The sequence below is a fragment of the Mauremys reevesii genome, linkage group 12 (assembly GCF_016161935.1).
Source record: "Mauremys reevesii isolate NIE-2019 linkage group 12, ASM1616193v1, whole genome shotgun sequence".
NCBI lineage: Eukaryota > Metazoa > Chordata > Testudines > Geoemydidae > Mauremys > Mauremys reevesii.
In genome coordinates, this window is record NC_052634.1 from 39,633,735 (window position 1) to 39,653,758 (window position 20,024).

The 20,024-nt window shown below is 50.7% G+C and overlaps 6 non-coding genes and 1 pseudogene across 6 annotated transcripts; 5 read left to right on the plus strand and 2 right to left on the minus strand.

Annotated features, from left to right (window-relative positions):
- LOC120375816 overlaps positions 1-20,024 on the minus strand; it is a 647,258-nt pseudogene that overhangs the window by 67,224 nt on the left and 560,010 nt on the right.
- On the plus strand, positions 2,997-3,068 carry TRNAR-UCU. The gene has a single exon. It is a non-coding gene; the product is annotated as a tRNA-Arg (tRNA).
- On the minus strand, positions 9,334-9,406 carry TRNAC-ACA. The gene has a single exon. It is a non-coding gene; the product is annotated as a tRNA-Cys (tRNA).
- Positions 12,890-12,961, plus strand: TRNAE-UUC. The gene has a single exon. It is a non-coding gene; the product is annotated as a tRNA-Glu (tRNA).
- On the plus strand, positions 13,449-13,520 carry TRNAA-UGC. The gene has a single exon. It is a non-coding gene; the product is annotated as a tRNA-Ala (tRNA).
- Positions 16,351-16,423, plus strand: TRNAM-CAU. The gene has a single exon. It is a non-coding gene; the product is annotated as a tRNA-Met (tRNA).
- TRNAK-UUU lies at positions 17,657-17,729 on the plus strand. Its single transcript has one exon. It is a non-coding gene; the product is annotated as a tRNA-Lys (tRNA).

The following is a 20,024-nucleotide window of genomic DNA, read 5'->3' on the forward strand; positions in this document are numbered from 1 at the left end:
CCTGGGTTACATGATCCCGACTTTAGTTTTGAACCAGACACAGGCAGGCACCAACTCACCCTCAAACAGCAACACCACGAAAACCACAACACCAGCCCAATATTACAACCCTCCGGGGAATCACAGGGTCAGACACTCACGGCTGGAAGCCCCAGCAGCTGCTCAGGTGAGTGAGGTGCACGGCAGAGATTCCTGTCTCCCACCGGGCCGGAAGCTCCCTCGGCGTCTCCTCCAGGTGAGTGCTGGGGGTGGGGGAGGGGAAGGAGGGCTGCAAAGCACATGTGCCTTCCCCCCCCTCCCCCCTCCTGACCTGCAACACCCAGGTGGCTGCCTCTGCCTCAGCCGGCCAGGGTCTCTCGTTGCCTAGCAACAACAGCTGCTGCTTCCGGGAGACGCTGCCAGCGCGGGGCCCTCTCAGGCGCGGGGCCCAATTCGGGGGAATCGGGCAAATCGGCCTAAAGCCGGCCCTGTGCTCAACATTACGAGTTTATATCGAATTGAGCAGCGTTAAATCGCATTAACCCTGCACCCGTCCACACAACGAAGCCCTTTATATCGATATAAAGGGCTCTTAATACCGGTATCTGTACTCCTCCCCGACGAGGGGAGTAGCGCTCAAATCAGCATTGCCATGTCGGATTAGGGTTAGTGTGGCCGCAATTCAACGGTATTGGCCTCCGGGCGCTATCCCACAGTGCACCATTGTGACCGCTCTGGACAGCAATCTGAACTTGGATGCACTGGCCAGGTTGACAGGAAAAGCCCCATGAACTTTTGAATTTAATTTCCTGTTTGCCCAGCGTGGAGCGCTGATCAGCACAGGTGACCATGCAGTCCCAGAATCCAAAAAGAGCTCCAGCATGGACCGTGCGGGAGATACTGAAGCTCATCTCTCTATGGGGAGATGAATCTGTTCTATCAGAACTCCGTTCCAAAAGACAAAATGCCAAAACACTTGAAAAAATCTCCAAGGCTATGATGGACAGAGGCCACAGCAGGGACTCAACACAGTGCTGAAACTTAAGGAGCTGAGACAAGCGTACCAGAAAGCCAAAGAATGAAATGGATGCTCACGGAGGGAGGGGCGACTGATGACTGTAGCTGTCCCACAGTTCCCGCCCTCTCCGAAAACCATTTGAATTCTTGGCTGAGTTCCCAAAGCCTGAAGGGTCAAAAACATTGTTGTGGGTGGTTCAGGGTATATGTCATTCCCTCCCTCCCCCCTCCTGTGAAAGCAAAGGGGAAAAAATCATTTCTCACCTTTTTTCAATGTCACCGTATGTCTACTGGATGCTGCTGTCAGACGCGATGCTGCAGTGCTACACAGCAGCATCCCCTTCCCTTCCCTTCCCTTCCAGACAGCAGACGGTACAGTAGGACTGGTATCAGTCATCGTCATCCCATGAGTGCTCCTGGCTGGCCTCGGTGAGGTCGCCCAGGGGCGTCTGGGCAAAAATGGGAATGACTCCCAGGTCATTCTCTTCTTTAAGCTTTGTCTAATGGAGATTCAGTCCTGCCTGCAATATCATAGCAGCTGGAGGCTGCCCTCCCCTCCCGCCTTTGAGCTCTACTTGCACAGGCAACAAAGTCAGTGTTGTTTCAAATTCCTGCATTCTTTATTACTTCATCACACAAATGGGGGGATAACTGCCACGGTTGCCCAGGAGAGATGGGGGAGGAGGGAAGCAATGGGTGGGGTTGTTGCAGGGGCACTCCCTAGAATGGCATGCAGCTCATCATTTCTGTGGGGTGTCTGGGGCTCTGACCTGGAGCGGCCATTTGCCTCTCTGGTTCTTTAGTAGGCTTGCCCGATAGTCCAGACAGGACTGACTCTCCCTTTAGACAAAACTTAAAGAAGGGAATGACCTGGGGAGTCATTCCCATTTTTGTCCATGCGCACCTGGCCGACCTCACCGAGGCCAGCCAGGAGCACCCATGACAGCAACAAACGGTACAGTATAACTGGAAATTGTCATTGTCAAGTTGCAAAGCAGCAGACAGGACAGTATGGCTGGTAACCATCTTTGCTAAAAGAACAGGAGTACTTGTGGCACCTTAAAGACTAACAAATTTATTTTAGCATGAGCTTTCGTGAGCTACAGCTCACTTCTTCGGATGCATAGAATGGAACACACAGACAGGAGATATTTATACATACAGAGAACATGAAAAGGTGGAAGTATGCACACCAACAGGAAAAGTCTAATCAATTGAGATGAGCTATCATTAGCAGGAGGAAAAAAAACTTTTTGAAGTGATAATTAAGATGACCCATAGAAGGTGTGAGGAGAACTTAACATAGGGAAATAGATTCAATTAGTGTAATGACCCAACCATTCCCAACTTGCAAAAGGCAAGGGGATGCTGCTGTGTAGCGCTGCAGTACCGCGTCTGTCAGCACCATCCAGTAGACATATGGTGATAGTGAAAAAAGGCTGAACGGGCTCCATGGTTGCCATGCTATGGCGTGTACCTGGGCAATCCAGGGAAAAGGGTGCAAAATGATTGTCTGCCATTGCTTTCAAAGAGGGAGGATTGACTGACGACATTTACCCAGCATCACCCACGACACTGTTTTTGCCCCATCAGGCGTTGGGATCTCAACCCAGAATTCCAATGGGCGGGAGAGACTGCAGAAACTATGGGATAGCTATGGGATAGCTACCCACAGTGCAACACACCAGAAATTGACGCTAGCCTCAGTACATGGATGCACACTGCCGAATTAATGTGCTTAGTGGGGCCGCGTGCACTCGACTTTATACAATCTGTTTCCAAAAACTGGTTTCTGTAAAATTGGAATAATCCCATAGTGTAGACATACCCTGTGATTAACAACTTTGGTGGCTAATTGAAAGGCTGATGGTTCAAACCCAAGTGAAGATGGAGGTGGTTTTTTTTTAGTGATGAGAATCCAGTACATTTTAACAGGCAGAAAATCTCCTCAATGCTACTCTAGCCTCATTAGGCAAGCATAAGTGGCATTTCTGCCAGATGCATTGGTGGTATAGTGGTGAGCATAGCTGCCTTCTAAGCAGTTGACCTGGGTTCGATTCCCAGCCAATGCAACGATATGATGTTTTCTCCCCAGGGAATTGGTTTAATTTCAGTCACATTGTATCAGTTTACCAAGGGAATGAGAGAATCAATGTCCTGCAGGTCATTCAACACACAATGGAGGAAGAAAGGGGTGGGACTATACAATGAGCAGTTGGAGTTATCCTGGTATTACAATGTTTGGTTTATTTTTAAAAAAAACTTCCTTTACTTCCCTCTCCCTTTTAGACTCAGAGCCTTTAAGGTCAGAAGGGACCAATGTGATCTAGTCCGACCTGCTGCACCTTGCAGGCCAAAAGACCCCACCCACCCACTCCTGTAATAGACCCGGGAGGGAAGGCAGCTCTGTGCACTGCCCCTACCCCAGGCAGCACATGGAGGCCCTCTGCTCCCCTCACCCCATGGGTGTGCAGAGATGTGCCAACAGCAGTAAGGTGGCTCCCTGCCCACTCTGCCTCTGTCCCTCTGTGCCACTCCCAGAAATGGACGGCATGTCCCAGCATCCCCGGGGCGGGGGGAGTGTCTCCATTCATTGCCCCTGCCCCGAGTACCAACTCTGCAGCGGCCATTGGCCAGGAACTGCAGCCAATGGGAGCTCTGGGGGCGGTGCCTGCAGGCACCGGTGCACAGAGACCCCCTGTCCCTGCCCACCTAGGAGCTGCCGCCAGAGGGTTGTGTGTACCGGTCACTTTGGGAGCTGCAGTGCCCGGGGTAAGCGCCACCCCTCCTGCACCCCAACCCCCTCCCCCAGCGCAGAGCCCGCACCCCACACCCAAATTTCCTCCCAGAGCTTTGCTTGTCTTCCTTTCACCCAGAACCATCCTTCTTCTCCTGGGCTGCAAGTAGCCATCCCTGGGAAGCCAAGAGGCAGGCACAGGATTCTTCCTCCCAGCAGCCAACCGCACCTCCCCAGGCTTTGCAGAACGAATGGTGACGCTCTACTAACCCCACTTAGCCGCACTAAGGCGCTTAGCTTCTGCCCTGCCTGCCTCAGCTCGACTTTCCTCTTTTGCCCCATTCCTGCCTCACTCCCTCCTTTGGCAAGTCACACAAAGGAGGCAGCAGGAAGAGCCGGCCGCCATAGGCCAACCTCCAAGTGCAGAGGAGACCAAGCCACAAGGCTTCAAAAGGTGACTGGCCAAGGTCCTCTAACCTTCCCCTGCTAATGCCAAGGCTTTTTCCTCAGCTCATTTCACCACCCTCTATCCTGCAGGGGTTGGGATTATCGCAGGCGTTACCCAAAATTGGGCCAGCTAGTCAGCGTAGGGAGAACTAATGACCCACCAGAGTTTGGCAGAAAGTAGCACGTTTATTATACTGACAGCTAAGCTCAAAAGAAGAAGCGGAGGGGGGTGGTGGAGGGGGTGTCACATTCACACTCGCATACTCACACTCCCAGGATTGGCAGGGAACTGGAGATGTCAGGATTCTGCAAAGTAAGTGTCCCACAGGGCAGCTATGGATGGTGCGATGAAGGTAAGTCTCCCTGAGGCACAATGAAATACAACGCAGAGAACCACTGGCCAGGCGGTCCGGGCAAAGGGCATTCACTGGAGGTACAAGATTGTGAGTGCTCTCCTGAGCACAGGGCCCCTTCCCCTTTTAAGGGCCTGCACCTCCTGGCCTGCGACTAGAGATGACTTGGCTGCATCTGGTTGGTCACCCTCCACCTTGGGCAGTGTCCATGCTCTGGGTGTGTGAGCGCTGCCTAATTAGAGTCCCAGACACCTTGTCTACCTGGGAGCTCTTCTGTTCTTCAACCAGCCCATTCATCCCACGAGCATTCCAGGAGGGAGCGGGAGGGGGAAAGCCACTACACAGGCATTCAGAGAGGGAGAGGAGACAAAAGTGGGAGTGGGGGAAGTATAAGAGACCTTTTGAGCATAGAAATCACTGCTGCTCCTACAACAGCAGGGATAGGCCACTAGGAGCTGGGAAAATTAAGCCATCATGTTTCTGAACCAGGGACTTTTTACGTGTCAAGCAAATGTGATAACCACTACACTACAGAAACTCTGTCACAGGGCTCTGCCCCTCCCTTCATAAGACCATAAGAATGGCCATATTGGGTCAGACCAAAGGTCCATCCAACCTCACATCCTATCTGCCAACAGTGGCCAATGGCGGGTGCCCCAGACGGACTGAACCTAACAGGTAATGATCAAGTGTTCTCTCTCTCCTGCCATCCATCTCCACCCTGTGACAAACAGAGGCTAGGGACACCATTCCTTACCCATCCTGGCTAATAGCCATTCATGGACTTAACCTCCATTCATTTATCTGCAAAAAGAACAAGGAGTACTTGCGGCACCTTAGAAACTAACAAATTTATTTGAGCATAAGCTTTCCTGGGCTAAAACCAACTTCATTGGATGCATGCAGTGGAAAACACAGCAGGAAGATATATATATATATATATATATATATATATATATATATATATATATATATATACACACACACACACACACACACACACACAGAGAGAACATGAAAAATTGGCTGTTGCCATACACACTATAATGAGAGTGATCAGTTAAGGTGAGTTATTATCAGCTGGAGAAAAAAACCTTTTTGTAGTGTCTTTCATGGCCTTTGAGAAAGCAAGACAGAGCCTTGGAAGACCCAGCAGGGTTTGTAGCACAGGAATTGTTCTCAGATTCCACTGAGACTTCAACTCAGATTGCAGGATTCAAAGTCCTGAGTGCTGGCCCTTACACCATGGGACCAGCAGAGCACCTGTTAATTACTGTAGACTTCCAGCAGGGAGGACTCTGTGGGCAGGGGCAGCTCTAGGCATTTTGCCGCCCCAAGCACGGTAGGCAGGTTCCCTTTGGCAGCTTGCCTGCGGGAGGTCCGCCGAAGTCGCAGGACCAGCGGACCCTTCACAGGCACGCTGCCAAAGGCAGCCTGCCTGCCGCCCTCGTGGCGACCGGCAGAGTGCCCCCAGTGGCTTGCTGTCCCAAGCACGTGCTTGGTGTGCTGGGGCCTGGAGCCGCCCCGTCTGTGGGGAACATTTTTTTCTGGCAGGGAGGACTCAGTGGGAACATGCCTCTCTGGCCAGCCCTGCATTTGCTCAAAAAGTCAGCACACAGCACTTTGCTGCAGGCCAGAGGCCTTTCTTCCTCCAGACTGTGAGGCCAGTGGACAGGTGAGGCAGTAGCACCTTCAGTCCCAGGCAGTAAAGGGCCCTTCCTAGGAAAGGCCATGTCCTGAAAAGGAAAAATGAAAGTCAAGGAGAGTCCTTCTAAAACTCTTTGGGGATGTCACAGGGGAAAGTGTTTTTTTGCCTGACGAGGGACTTGAACCCTGGACCCTCAGATTAAAAGCCTGATGGTCGACCAACTGAGCTCGCCAGACTCACATTCTACAAAAAGCAAATTTTGTACAGAAGAGAAACTAGTCAAGAAAAATGAGGGCAGGAAACAATACAGAAAACCTGCTACTCTCACTCTCTTAGCAGTCCTAGCCCCCAACCTGCTCCTCCATCTGGTGCCTTGAGGCTGTAGTCTTCTTTTTTAATAAATATCAAATCCTGGAGAAAACACAGTTATACAAAGCAAAACGAAATCACAAACAGAAATGTCATTGGAAATACAGAAATAAAAAGGGAAAATGCAATTCCCATCACTTTATCATGTCTGGGCCATTCCTGTATCGAGAGAACCCGCGAAGGTCCCTGTGTGCTTACGAGAAACCTGGAGGAACTCATACCACAGCCTGAACATGAAACTCAACTGCTCCCAGGTGCTGCAGTAAAACCCTTTCCCTGCTGTGACATTGCACTCCATTGTGGGAGCCATTGAAATAATCACAGCAAAGTAGTTCAGGGAAACTGTTATTAATGAAGTGTGAGTGAAAGGTGAGAATCTGATGGTGTCAGTGTCACACTAGAGGGTGCTGAGATGGTTTTAAATTTGTCATCCAAACCCAGCCACCACCTAGCACATGTTTTAACCTCTTCTTCTCTTACTGTTGCTCCTTATCAGGGAAGGGGAGAGAGCAAACGAGCAATAGAAACAGAGACCTAGTGACCGAAGCAAACATTTCTTTGCTCCTTGCTTGGCTCTGTCAGTTATTTGGGTACAAACTCACCCCCCACCCACTGTCTGGGCTGGGCTCAGTGGGCAGGAAGAGCTCAGCTGTCAGTGGGACTTGGGGAGCTCGGGACATTACTGGGAGCTGCTTGAACGTTTAGGTGAAAGCCACCTAAACACGGACACAAGGTCTAGGCTGCAGTAACTCATCTTCATCTGCGGCTGTTGAAGCTACAAGGCAGAGGACTAAGTACAACATTTAAACTGATGTTTGACCTCAGAGAATAAAACAAATCTGTCTGTGAAAAGAGGGGAGTCGAGTTCAATCCCTTGTCACCATCAATGTGCAAACCAGGAATTTGTTGCTTTGCATTCCTGATGTGTCACCCTCATGTGGCTATTCTCAGAGACTTTAAGGGCAGAAGGGACCATTATGATCATCTAGTCTGACCTCCTGCACAACGCAGGCCACAGAATCTCACCCACCCACTTCTATAACAAACCCCTAACCTATGTCTGAGTAACCTATTCTCTTTCAGTCCCTTTAATTAAAAAATTGTGTTTTTTTCATAGAAACTATATTTTCCTTGTAGCGACACAGGGGCAGATTAATCTACAAAGGGAAGGTGATTCCAAGGCAGTTCTGGAGGAGAAGGGAATGTTTTCAGCATCACTAAATTATTTCATTGTGCCTCACAGAGAGAGAAAGAGAGAGAGAAAATAAACCTATTAATTTGAGCTACCGACACAGTTCACAGCATGAAATACACAATTTTGTGTTCAATGAGTTGTGTTAATTTACATAATATGAAAAATATGTATTAGGCAATGCATGAAAACCTCACTGCATTGAACAACCCACTTGATCTAGTCAATGTACTACAGAATATTTAAAGATATTAAGAAAGACGTGCTTATAAATTAACGTGCTGTGCCATTTACACATGCACAAGACACAGCAGAAACTGAATTATTTGAGCTACTAAAATTTCCACTTTCTCACAGCATTTTAGTTCTCAAGGTTGTTTTAATTTGCTTATTTTTTTGGAACTAGAAATGGGGAAAGAGCACATTGAAGTCAGTGGAATTACCGCAATGAGGGATTAGTCTCATTATTTGCCACTAACAAAACCTTTGTTAACAGAGAGTTAACTTTGACTGTGACTATCTCTTACCTTCCAGAACATGGAGTTCAGTAAAACTCAAACTCTGGAGAAACAGGGAATACAGAGTGAGGGTACATGCCCAGATAACCTTAACTCTGCCCTCTAGAAGAGAATCCCTGATAGCATATGAGAACAAGGAAAGGTTTGGGGACAAATTATAGCTACTTCCCAAGAGTTTGTTTCTTCTGTAATTAATTGATCCTGGCCCCATCCATTGATCCTGGCCTGGTGTCTGGCTGTGGAATTTACTATTTACTATTTTTATCCCAGCATATTTAAAGATGAAACTGCTTTACAAAAGCTCCTTTATTCTAGGTGATACAAACAGGTCACTTCCCAGCTATTTCAAGGAGATGGAATTTTCCTGACCCACAGGGAACTTAAACTAACATGCTCAAGATCACACATTCCTTAGGAGAAAAGGAAGGAGAAAAAAAAACCCACCAAACCGTTGCTGTTTCTACCCAAATGATCAATGAGACCAGAAAGGGAGACTGTGCAATTAACTGTCTGGGACTACACTGACTCTGCAGTTACTTGGATGCAGACACACCCAGCTCTACCGTTGGTAAATGTACAGAGACTCTGCTGCTGCTCTGAACTAGCAGCACATGACCTCTGAACAGCTGCCATTTGAATATATCTGAAAGTTACAAGGAACAACGATCTGTGTTAAAGGAAGGCTGCCATTTACTAGAGCCCCAGTTGATGCTGTGTGCACAAAGAGAGGATTGAATGTGTAACAGGGAGTTTTCAGTCCCAATGGCAACTTACGTACCAAATGTAATACAGACTAGTCCATGCCTCCCATGTGGATGTGGTTCTTGTTCTTCTGCACATTGTAGCCCATGGAGGCTAAGGACCTGCAAATGTGTCTTCATGGGCCTTTGTTTAATTGATGAAAACAAGTGTACACACTTAGCAGATTGGAACTGATTTCAGCTGGGGACTTGTTTGATAGGTTTTTGTACATTTGCACAGGCAAACATTGAGTATGTCCATTTATTTCAGGGATCCCTATTTAGTGGAGCTCCTGAGCATACTGGAAACAGAATTATTTTTAATTTCAGAAATTGGGACACTTGGATTTGAACTAAGGACCACTTGATTTGTAATCAAACACTCTACCACTGAGCTATACCCCCATGACATTTACACTGGCAAGTCAGTGATCTTAAGGATTTTGAAGGACGGGCTCTGCCTCAGAGAGCTCCTTTTCTATTCCCAGGCCACAGGGGTTTTAAAAATGGGGTTTGAGTAAACTTTATATACACATGTAGATACCACAGCTTGCACACCCACCAACATAGCTTCCCCCACTGACATAGCTACCACCTCTCGGGGAGATGGGTTAACTGCATGGACGGGACAGTTCTCTTCCCTCCTCTTAGAGCATCTTCATTATTTATGAATAGGTGGGAAATAACCTCCTGAATGGACAGGAACCAATGTATCAGATATTGCTGTGTCTGCATTCAATATTGGTAACTGGTCATATTGGGCTGGATTAGTAGGAGCATTGCAAGCAGATCAAGGGAAGTGATTATTCCCCTCTATTCCGCACTGGTGAGGCCACATCTGGGGCATTGCGTTCAGTTCCCCCCCCTGCCCCTCCCCTGAGACCCACCCTGTCCATCCAAACAGTGTCTGATGTTTTCCTGTCTAGCCAGCTTGCTTCCTAGAACGAACGCTCCTTGAGTGGGGTGATCCACAGGGAGTAGCTCAAACCTCCAAAGTGCCTGGCCAGGGGCAGGACATTAGCACAGCAAGGGAGGGGTGTGGCAGTGACATCACAAAGGCCTTTTGCAGGACCTCAGACTATTGGTCAAAGGTGGTGGGGAGGTGGTGACCTCACAGAGAGATGCTGACATCAGCCAGGCAGGACAGGGGCGAGGGGCCAGGGAAACCTCAGAGACCCCGGTGGCTTTGCTTCAGCAAGTCTCCTTCTCCAGGTCTCTCTTTGAGGACTGAGAGAGTATTTGGGTTCACGTACGTGAGTGCCAGGGGGAACCTCTTTCGAGTTTTCTCCTTCCCTTTTCGTGATTTTACTAGAAAACAGATATCCCTGTTTAGAAGGTAAGAGCCTCCTCAAGGGAAGGGATGTCCTGGGCGTGTCACAGTTCGGATTCCAGTGGCCCCCCTACACTGTAAGGAAACTCCCACCACCTGCTCTGTGTTCGCAGTGCGGGAGAGAGCAGCATCCATGGCAGTGATTTGCTCCTGGCTGCCGGAGCAGAGCAGCAGGCTCAGCTGTCAGAACTTCCCAGAGCTATGAAAGGGGAGGGGCTCAGCCTCTGTAGCAGGAATGCAGGGCAGGCGAGTTCACGACGGGCATTGTGGGATACTGGCAGAGGCCAGTTATGCTGATATAATGAACAGCAGCGTCTACACTGACACTCTGTCACTTTAAGTTTGCTGCAAAAAGCTCTAGACCTCTCATCGAAGTCATTTTATTTTGTCACCAAAACAGGGCAGTTTTGTCGCCAGACATGGCATTGCAGTGTGTACACCAGCCACAAGCTGCCGACCGAGGTAGCATTGTGTGTTTTTCACACACCAGAGCAATATCATTCTGCTGAAACAACTTTGTAGTGCAGACCTGGCCAAAGATTCACTCGCACACAGCTTGCAAGGAAAACATCACCTGCTCCTCTGCTTTGCAGAATCCAGACACAAGCAAAGCTTGTCAGGCCCTGGTGGCAATGGCAGGGAGTCAGGTGTGGGCACACAAAGTGCTTTAGTCACTCACAGGCGCCATGGTTTAGCTGGCTAAAGCTTCTGTTTTGTAAACAGGAGATTCTGGGTTCAACTCCCAGTGGTGCCTTGTTGGCTGGATGTTGGGGTACCTGTTATTGGCTACTGTCAGAAGAGAAGTTTCAGAGCTAGATGGGCCTTTGGTCTAGCCCAGGGTGGTTTTTCTTATGGTTTAAATAACACTCACAGGCACTGATAATAGAGTTACTGAAAGTTTGGGAATTAGGAGCAGGTAGGTCAGTGGTCCAGTCCCCTCACAGATGACCCCCCTCCCCTCTCTGGGACAGGGGCAGGTCTGAGCTCTCACCCAAATGCTCATTGTGGCTGCCAGAATCTGTGAGCAGCTTGTTTAGTTTACAGCAAAGGTTGAGTCCTGCTTTGTGCACCGTGTGTGAGAATGAAAATCCTAAACCTCCCTTTGAAATATCGAATGCAGCAGGACGTGTTATTGTCCCTGCCCCCAAGCAGACAGACCAATGGAGAAATGCCGTCGAGTCCAAGGTAATACTCCCCTGCCATTTTACTTTTTTGCTTGCTAAACTCCTTCTTATCTGCCCGGCCCAGGCTGTCCTCTGCCTCAGCTGCTGCTCCCGGCCTGCTCTAGAGTCAAACACGCAGGGCCCCCAGGGGAACAGAGGCTGGGACAGGGCAGCAGCCTGGGCTGGCCTGGGAAGATGCTGGGAGTTCTCGTTCCCTGAGAACTGGCCTGGCTCCCTTCTCAACAGCAAACAAATCAATTCCACGCCCCCTCCCCAGAAAAACCAGCCTGGAGCCAAGGGCAGCAGGGGACGATTCCCTCCAGTTCCCACCAAGGCAGGAGAGAAGCCAGGGTGTTTCTAGCAGAGCTTATGGAACTGACGTGGGGAAACCAGCCTTTAATAACAGGCAGTTCCAGTTTAAACTAAGTGTTTTTAACAATTTCTACAACATTAAATAACCCTTCAATCCTAGTGTCACCATCCATAAAATTGCTTCAGCCTCCTAAGTGCACAACTAAACATCTCTTCAAATCCAAGGGAGTGGAGATCAGTCAATGTTCACAGTCATCCCACATAAAAGAACCATGTTGTGGTACATACTGGCCCCATCATGTGGCCATCGCTTTTCCCTCCTCCTCCAGAGTCAGAATGTGACCAGCTCTCACTGAGGGGGTGCAACCAGGGGCGGCTCTAGAAATCGGGCTGCCCCAAGCAGCGCGGTGCGCTGCGCCACCCTTCCCCGGTCCCACGGCGGGTCCCCTCTTCCCGCGGCTCCGGTTGAGCTCCTGCCGGCATGCCTGCGGCAGGTCCACCGGAGCCCGGGACGAGCGGACCTGCCGCAGTCATGCCTGCGGGAGCTCAACCGGAGCCGCGGGAAGACGGGACCCGCCGCAGTCATGCCTGCGGCAGGTCCGCTCGTCCCGGGCTCCGGTGGACCTGCCGCAGGCATGCCGGCGGGAGCTCCACCGGAGCCAAATGCCGCCCCCCCGGGAAACGGCCGCCCCAAGCGCCTGCTTGGCGCGCTGGTGTCTAGAGCCGCCCCTGGGTGCAACACCCCTCCCTTGGTCTCTGTGCCAGAGCTCCTATCAGCTCAGTGTCCTTCCCACAAGAGTTGGCTGCTGAGAGGGTTGCAATGGGGTAAATGAAGGCAGAGGAGGATTGTTCCTCATGGGTTTTCTTTGTGTGGCTCTATGATCCTGCTGGAGGAAGCATCATTTGTGCTTGTTTCAGTAGCTTGAGTTGGGCTCAGGTTGTGACCCTGAGTACAGGGATTCCTGCACTTTCTGCTCTTAGCCCCTCAGGGAATGGACAATGGAGCAGCTTCAGAAATTGGATAGAAAGTAGCCTAAGAAAGTGTCACATAAGTGAGAAGAAAAACAGTGTCTTCATCCACCCCTCCCTGGTGGTCTAATGGTTCGGATTTGGCATTTTCATTGCTATGGCCTGGGTTCAATTCCCAGTCAGGGAAAAGTGACTTTAAACCAAAACTGCTTCAATTATTCTTCACTTACAACATAAACAAATCCCTGGTATTTTCCTGATTCCCCCCATCTTCCCAGTGTCTCCATGGCAGGGCTGGCTCCAGGCACCAGCACAGCAAGCAGGTCTGTGGGGTGGTCAATGGAAAGGGGAGGCTTCAGCAGCAATTGGTCCCTCTCAGAGGGAAGGACTTGAGGCCAAAAGCAGCAGAGGTAGAGCTGCAGTTGATTGCAGCTTTTTTATTTTTTTTTCCACTTGGGGTGGCAAAAACGCTGGATCTGGCCCTGCTCCATGGAAGACAATTTGTTAAATCCCAGATGACTGGAGTTCTATCAGTTCTCAGTGACCCTAAGAACCAGCAACCTCCAGGACAGCAGGTTTGGCCCTCAGAGCAGGGAATGTGTCCCCCAGGCTGCTCTTAGGCCACTGGATGCTCTGGGAATAGGACAGCTCTGAGTGTAACCTCCAGCTCAGCTGGGGATGTAGCTCAGTGGTAGAGCACATGCTTTGCATGTATGAGGTTTTGGATTCGATCTCCAGCATCTCCAGGTTCTTCTTTTCACCCTGCTACTTTGCTCATGCCCAGAGGGGATGTGGCCCAGCAGTTTCCCTGCAGGAGTTTCAGTCCTGCTCAGTGAGGGGCAAGTGCCAATTGCATGGAAGGTCCTGGGGGTGGGGAGTTCTGCTCCTAAGTCACCTCAGTACATGTAAGATTCCCACCCGCTGTGCTGCTTGGGACAAGGGTAGATGAGAAGGGTGAATCCTCCAGCACTGGAGGGAAAGGTCCCATCTGCACAGACTGAGAGGCCAGGAAACAGAGGGGCAGTCAGTGCTCAGAGAGGAGAGAGGTCAGTGATTTACACCCACCAGGGGACACTGTCTTTTTGAGTATCACAGGGGGAGCTGTGTTAGTCTGGATCTGTAAAAAGCGACAGAGTCCTGTGGCACCTTATAGACTAACAGACGTACAGGAGCATAAGCTTTCGTGGGTGAATCCCCACTTCGTCAGATGAATGGAGTGGGAATTCTGTGCCTGGCTAGCCAACTACAAAAGCAATTTCTCCTCCCTTGGTGTTCGCACCTCAGCTGCTAGAAGAGGGCCTCATCCTCCCTGATTGAACTAACCTCCCTATCTCTAGACTGATTCTTACCTGCATATTTATACCTGCCCCTGCAAATTTCCATGACATTCATCTGACAAAGTGGGGATTCACCCATGAAAGCTCATGCTCCAATATGTCTGTTACTCTGTAAGGTGCCACAGGACTCTTTGTCTTTTTGAGGCGAGTGCAGCTGGCTTGGGATGGTGCTGACGATGGATAGAAAAAAGGCTGGAGTCAATGACTGATGAGACCACAGAAGGGGAAGGGGAATGGCAGCCCCACAGAAGGTCCTGAGTGCTCAGATGCCCCAGTTATTGCACCCTGGCCTGTCACAGAGAGAGAAAAGACATCGAGGGACCCAGCCCCCCTACAGTGATCCCATGGACAAGAACCTGGTTGGGAGTGGGGTGAAGGTTCCCGCTGGGCAAAGGGGAGCTGAAACCCCCCAGTGTCCTGGAGTTTAAGCAATGGAAGCTTCAAACCCTGCAGGGGTGTGGGCTGAGGTGCATCATCAGAAGGTTGGGCTGGACAGGGGCGGCAGGTTTGGATAATTTTTGGTGGTGCCCAGAATAGGACCAAGTCCTGCCCCACCCCCACACACACCTGCCTAAGGCTCTGGGAGGAAGTTTGGGTGTGGGAGGGAGAGGGGCTGGGCTCTGGGAGAGTTTGGGTGCAGGGCCTGGGCTCAGTCAGGGGGTTGTGCTGCAGGAGGGTGTGCAGGGGGCAAGCTCTTGGAGGGAGTTTGGGTGCAGGTGTGGGGTCTGGGTTGCGGTTGGGGGTGCAGGAGAGGGTGATGGGTGCAGCATTTACCTCGGGCATCTCCCAAAAGCAACCTGCACCCTCCTCTGGCAGCAGCCCCTAAGCGGGAGGGCCAGGGGTGTCTCTGTGCATGGCTGCCCACAGACTCCACCCCTGCAGCTCCCATTGCCACAGTTGGCAGAGTTGGCACTCAGGGCGGGGCAGCGCATGGAGACCTCCCCCACACCAGGGACGTGCCAGCCGTTTCCGGGAGTGGTGTGCCACATGGAGTGAGGGCGGGCAGGAAACTGCCTTAGTCCCCTTGTGCTGCTGGTGGTGGTGGCGGGGGTCCCCGGGCCCTTTTAAATTGCCCAAGGGTGGCAGGCAGCACTGAGGGGGACACTCCCAAGGGCCTAACATTGCTTTGCACAATGATAAATCTTGGAACAGGACAGAAATGAAATGGCAGCAGAACCTAAGGAATTAAAAGCCTCCGGATTCTTGTGTGTGCACTGACTCCGAACGGAAACTGTAATTTGACTCGCTTTGTGTCTGCGGCTGGTAAAATATCAAGGCAAAATCATTCCAGTGATTGTGACCCTGGGATTGAGGAGGCTTTGGTCTTATTAAAATGTAACTAGCATGTTACACTTGTGTTTTTAAAGGTGGCTTCCCCATGCAATCCCAAGTTGTTCTTCCCACAGCTGGCTGATGGGGGGCAGCAGGGGATCTCCCCAATCTGGGGGAATCTCTCTGGACCCCACTGTTAGTTTTCCATCCTTTCTCCCCCTAATCACAGACACCCCTCCCCTCCCCATTATCAGTGTTTTGGAGCGACCCCTCCCTCCCTTTATGGGATACACACTCTCTGTGACAGAGACTGACTGGGGCTCCTCTCTGCACAGCCCCAGTGGGGAAGGAAAGAGACTGGGGGACGAGGGGAGAAGATGGGCAGGAGTCAAATGGGGCTAAACCAGAAAGGAGGAGATTTTCTTCCTGTTAAAATGTCCTGGAGTCTCATGGCTGAAAAGCTGCATCTTGAGTTAGGTTTGATGCATCAGCCTTTCAATTACCAGGCAAAGGTGTGAACCACAGAGACTGGGAACTACCTGCTTCCCGAATGCATCTAAAAAGCATCTGCAGTGGTGCAACTGGTTAGTACAGCAGGGCAAGGTGTTGGGATTATAAATTGAAGCCTTATGTGGAGCACTGGATTCTCTTCCCCAACTTGTTTCTCTTACCTGTGTAGTTTGCTTTGCCTAATTTCCATGGAAAGTGCCATGCTAGAAAAAAGAGAGTAAGTTCTAAAATGAAGAGGTGGGTGCACATCTTGGAAACATCCCCCCTGTGCTGCCATTAGTTCCAGTAGATTGTTCACTGGCAGCATGAATTGATTTCTTTGCTGCTGAGAAAGCTGCCTGGACAGGTCTGTGGGCAGCAGAGCCCCCTGCTTCTTCCAGCAAACCCCTGGCTCCTTCCCTGCCCCAGTCACTGCTGTAGAAGGGTCCTATATACACTGAGCCTAAAGCTTTTCAAAACCTTCTTAGCGCAGTTGGCAGCGTGTCAGTCTCATAATCTGAAGGTCCTGAGTTCAAGCTTCAGAGAAGGCAATGGCTTCTGCTTCCTGCTTCAGATTTTCTACAGGAAATCAGAGAAAAGAAACTAGAGGAGAGTGGTTTCTAGACACCCTCCCACCCATCTCACACACACACAGAGACTTCTCTATGGCGTTAACTTTTCCTTCTCTGTGGAGCTTGTATTCTTCATAGAGCAAAATAAAACAAAAACATGCAAGTCCAAGCCTAATACAGTATGAAACTCAATACAGATCAAATCTCACCCTCAGAGATCTTCCAATAAGCTTCTTTCGCAGACTAGACTTATTTCTTGCCTGGACCCAATCTTTTCGCTTGGTACAGTCCTTGTTCCAGCTCAGGTAGTAGCTAGCGGATTTCTCATGACTGCAGCCACCTTCCTTCTGTTCCACCCCCTTATACAGCTTTGGTACAAGGCAGGAATTTTTTGTCTCTCTCCTGGGGAAAAGCCCCAGGTTTAAGATGGATTCCTGTACCAGGTGACATGGTCACATGTCCTGTGAGACCCCCAAGCTTTCATTCTTCCTGGCCTGACTCACAAATGGTGCAGGACAGAGCCATCTCCAGTCAATTGTCCTGGTTAATGGGAGCCATCAAGAGTCCAAACCACTATTAATGGCCCACACTTTGCATCATTACAACAGGACCTCAGAGTTATAGTTCATATTTCTAGTTTCAGATACAGGAATGATCGGTTCATACAAATAGGATGAACACACACAGTAGATTATAAACTTTGTAATGATACCTTACAAGAGACCTTTTGTATGAAGCATAGTCCAGTTACATTATATTCACACTCATTAGCATATTTTCATAAAATCCTATGGAGTGCAACGTCACAGCAGGGAAAGGGTTTTACTGCGGCACCTGGGAGCAGTTTCATGTTCAGGCTGTGGTATGAGTTCCTCCAGGTTTCTCATAAGCAGACAGGGACCTTCACGGGTGCTCTCGATACAGGAATGGCCCAGAAACAATAAAGTGATGGGAATTGCATTTTCCTTTTTTATTTCTGTATTTCCAATGACATTTCTGTTTGTGATTTCGTTTTGCTTTATATAACTGTGTTTTCTCCTGGATTTGATATTTACCTAAAAAAAGAATAAGGCCTCAGGGCGCCGGATGGAGGAGCAGGCTGGGGCTAGGACTGTTAAGAGAGCACGAGTAGCAGGTTTTCTGTATTGTTTCCTGCCCTCATTTTCATGACGAGTTTCTCATCTGCACGAAATTTGCTTCTTTTATCTGTGAGCCTGGCTAGCTCAGTTGGTAGAGCATCAGACTTTTAATCTGAGGGTCCAGGGTTCAAGTCCCTGGTCAGGTGAAGCAGGAACCATTCCCCTCAAAACAGAAGAAGGCATCTCTCTAGGGTGTTATTTGACCTTTTTTCCCCAGGACTTGGCGTTTCACTAGGAAGGGCCATGTACTGCCTGGGACTGAAGGGGCAACTTCCTCACATGCCCACTGGCCTCTCAGTCTGGATTAAGAAAGGCCTCTGGGAGCTGCAGCAAACTGCTGCATGACAACTTGGTGAGCAAATGCAGGGCTGCCCCCACAGGGTCATCCACACCAGAGCTCAGCAGAGGTCTGGGGGTTCCCTATTGGTCCCATGGTGTAAGGGCAGCACTCGGGACTTTGAATCCTGCAATCTGAGCTGAAGTCTCGGTAGGATCTGAGGGCAATTCCTGTGCCACAAACCCTGCTGGGTCTTCCAAGGCTCGATCTTGCTCTCTCAAAGGCCATGAAAGCCTGTCTTTCACCCGCTAGCTGTTGTGACTTGAGCACAAGAGGGGACGTTTGATCCAGAAGCCTGGCCGTGCCTGGAGTCCTGTAGGTAGGGATACAAGCTCCATTTCCTCTGGGTCCTCAAGCTGGGCTGCAGCCTGGCCTAGGAGGCAGCCCTATTGGTTGACCTACTGGCCCAAAGTCACTTGGGCGGTGTTGGTGTTCCCCAGGGATGCTGACGGGCCTAAGGGAGGGAGGCTCAATACTCCCCCCATCAGTCAGGGTGGAAGAGAAGGGCTGCAAGCAGGGCTGGCTTTAGGCCGATTTGCCCGATTCCCCCGAATTGGGCCCCGCGCCTGAGAGGGCCCCGCGCCGGCAGCGTCTCCCGGAAGCAGCAGCTGTTGTTGCTAGGCAACGAGAGACCCTGGCCGGCTGAGGCAGAGGCAGCCGCCTGGGTGTTGCAGGTCAGGAGGGGGGAGGGGGGGGAAGGCACATGTGCTTTGCAGCCTTCCTTCCCCTCCCCCACCCCCAGCACTCACCTGGAGGAGACGCCGAGGGAGCTTCCGGCCCGGTGGGAGACAGGAATCTCTGCCGTGACCTCACTCACCTGAGCAGCTGCTGGGGCTTCCAGCCGTGAGTGTCTGACCCTGTGATTCCCCGCAGGGTTGTAATATTGGGCTGGTGTTGTGGTTTTTGTGGTGTTGCTGTTTGAGGGTGAGTTGGTGCCTGCCTGTGTCTGGTTCCAAACTAAAGTCGGGATCATGTAACCCAGGAAAAAAGCCCCGAGCCGGTACTTAGTGCTGTGAACTCCAGGTGAGAGAGAGAGGGAGGTTTGGAGGAGGAAACCAAATACATCAAGAGGGGAGAATGCGAAAGGTCTGCAACACGGCAGGCTGAGACTTCTCTCCCCCCCCACCCTTCCTGGCAAGAGGGGAAACTGAGGCACGGCATGATCTGATTCCCCTCTCCAAATTATTTTGCAAAGAAAGAGGACGGAGGCTCCTATCCAGACCAGTTCCCGCCCATCAACTCTGCTTTCCCTGCTGCAAGATCTCTGTAGGGGCTGAATATTTCCATTAAACTATGGCTCCTTTGTTTGCCCTACAACAATAAATTAGACCAGCTTTCGGGGGGGGGGGCTATTCCCCTCCCCCAAAGCTCTGGGGATATTAAGGTTTTTTTGAGGGGGGGCATGATAATATTCCAGATCAATCAAATGCCCAGCTCAGCTTTCTAGCCATCCAGCAGCTCTAGGGCAGGGAAGGAAGGTGCTCTTGGTGCAGAGTGGTTGCAAAACAGGGGTGAATTTAGCGGGGGGAGTCCGGTTGAAATCCCGCCTCATGCAGCCATACAGAATCGCTGGAAGTGCTGGGAGAGGCCAGGAGTGGAAACAGGTGGCCTGGGGGTGGGGGGTCATTTGTCCTCAGTTCTGGGATCTGGGATGGACTAGGCTGGGTGGTGGGTTCAGTCTAGTCTTCCAGCCTGTTGCTCTCTCTGAGGTTTGTGGTTTTCATCTGGCTCCACCGAAAAGAGCAAACAAGCCCAGTAGAAAAGCGGGGTGAGAGAGGCGGGAAAGAGTGTGTAATGGGTTAAAGTGACCCATCAAGAGTAAAACCAGAGTTTGACTGGGTTTCCCCCCAGCCACCACTCCTGCAAACACTGGGCAAGGAAGGAAGCCACATGTGATGGCAGTCCCCTCCCCCCCAAGCACCCAGCACCCCATCTCCGGCCCCCAAACTCTGTCCCAGAGCCTGCACCCAGCCCTCTGCATTCCCTCCCAGAGCCTACACCCCTCCACCCTTCCTGCACCCCACCCCGTGCCCCAGCCCAGAGCCTGCACCCAGCACCCAAACTCCGTCCCACTCAGCCTGGGCAAAGCTCTCCTCCATCTGGC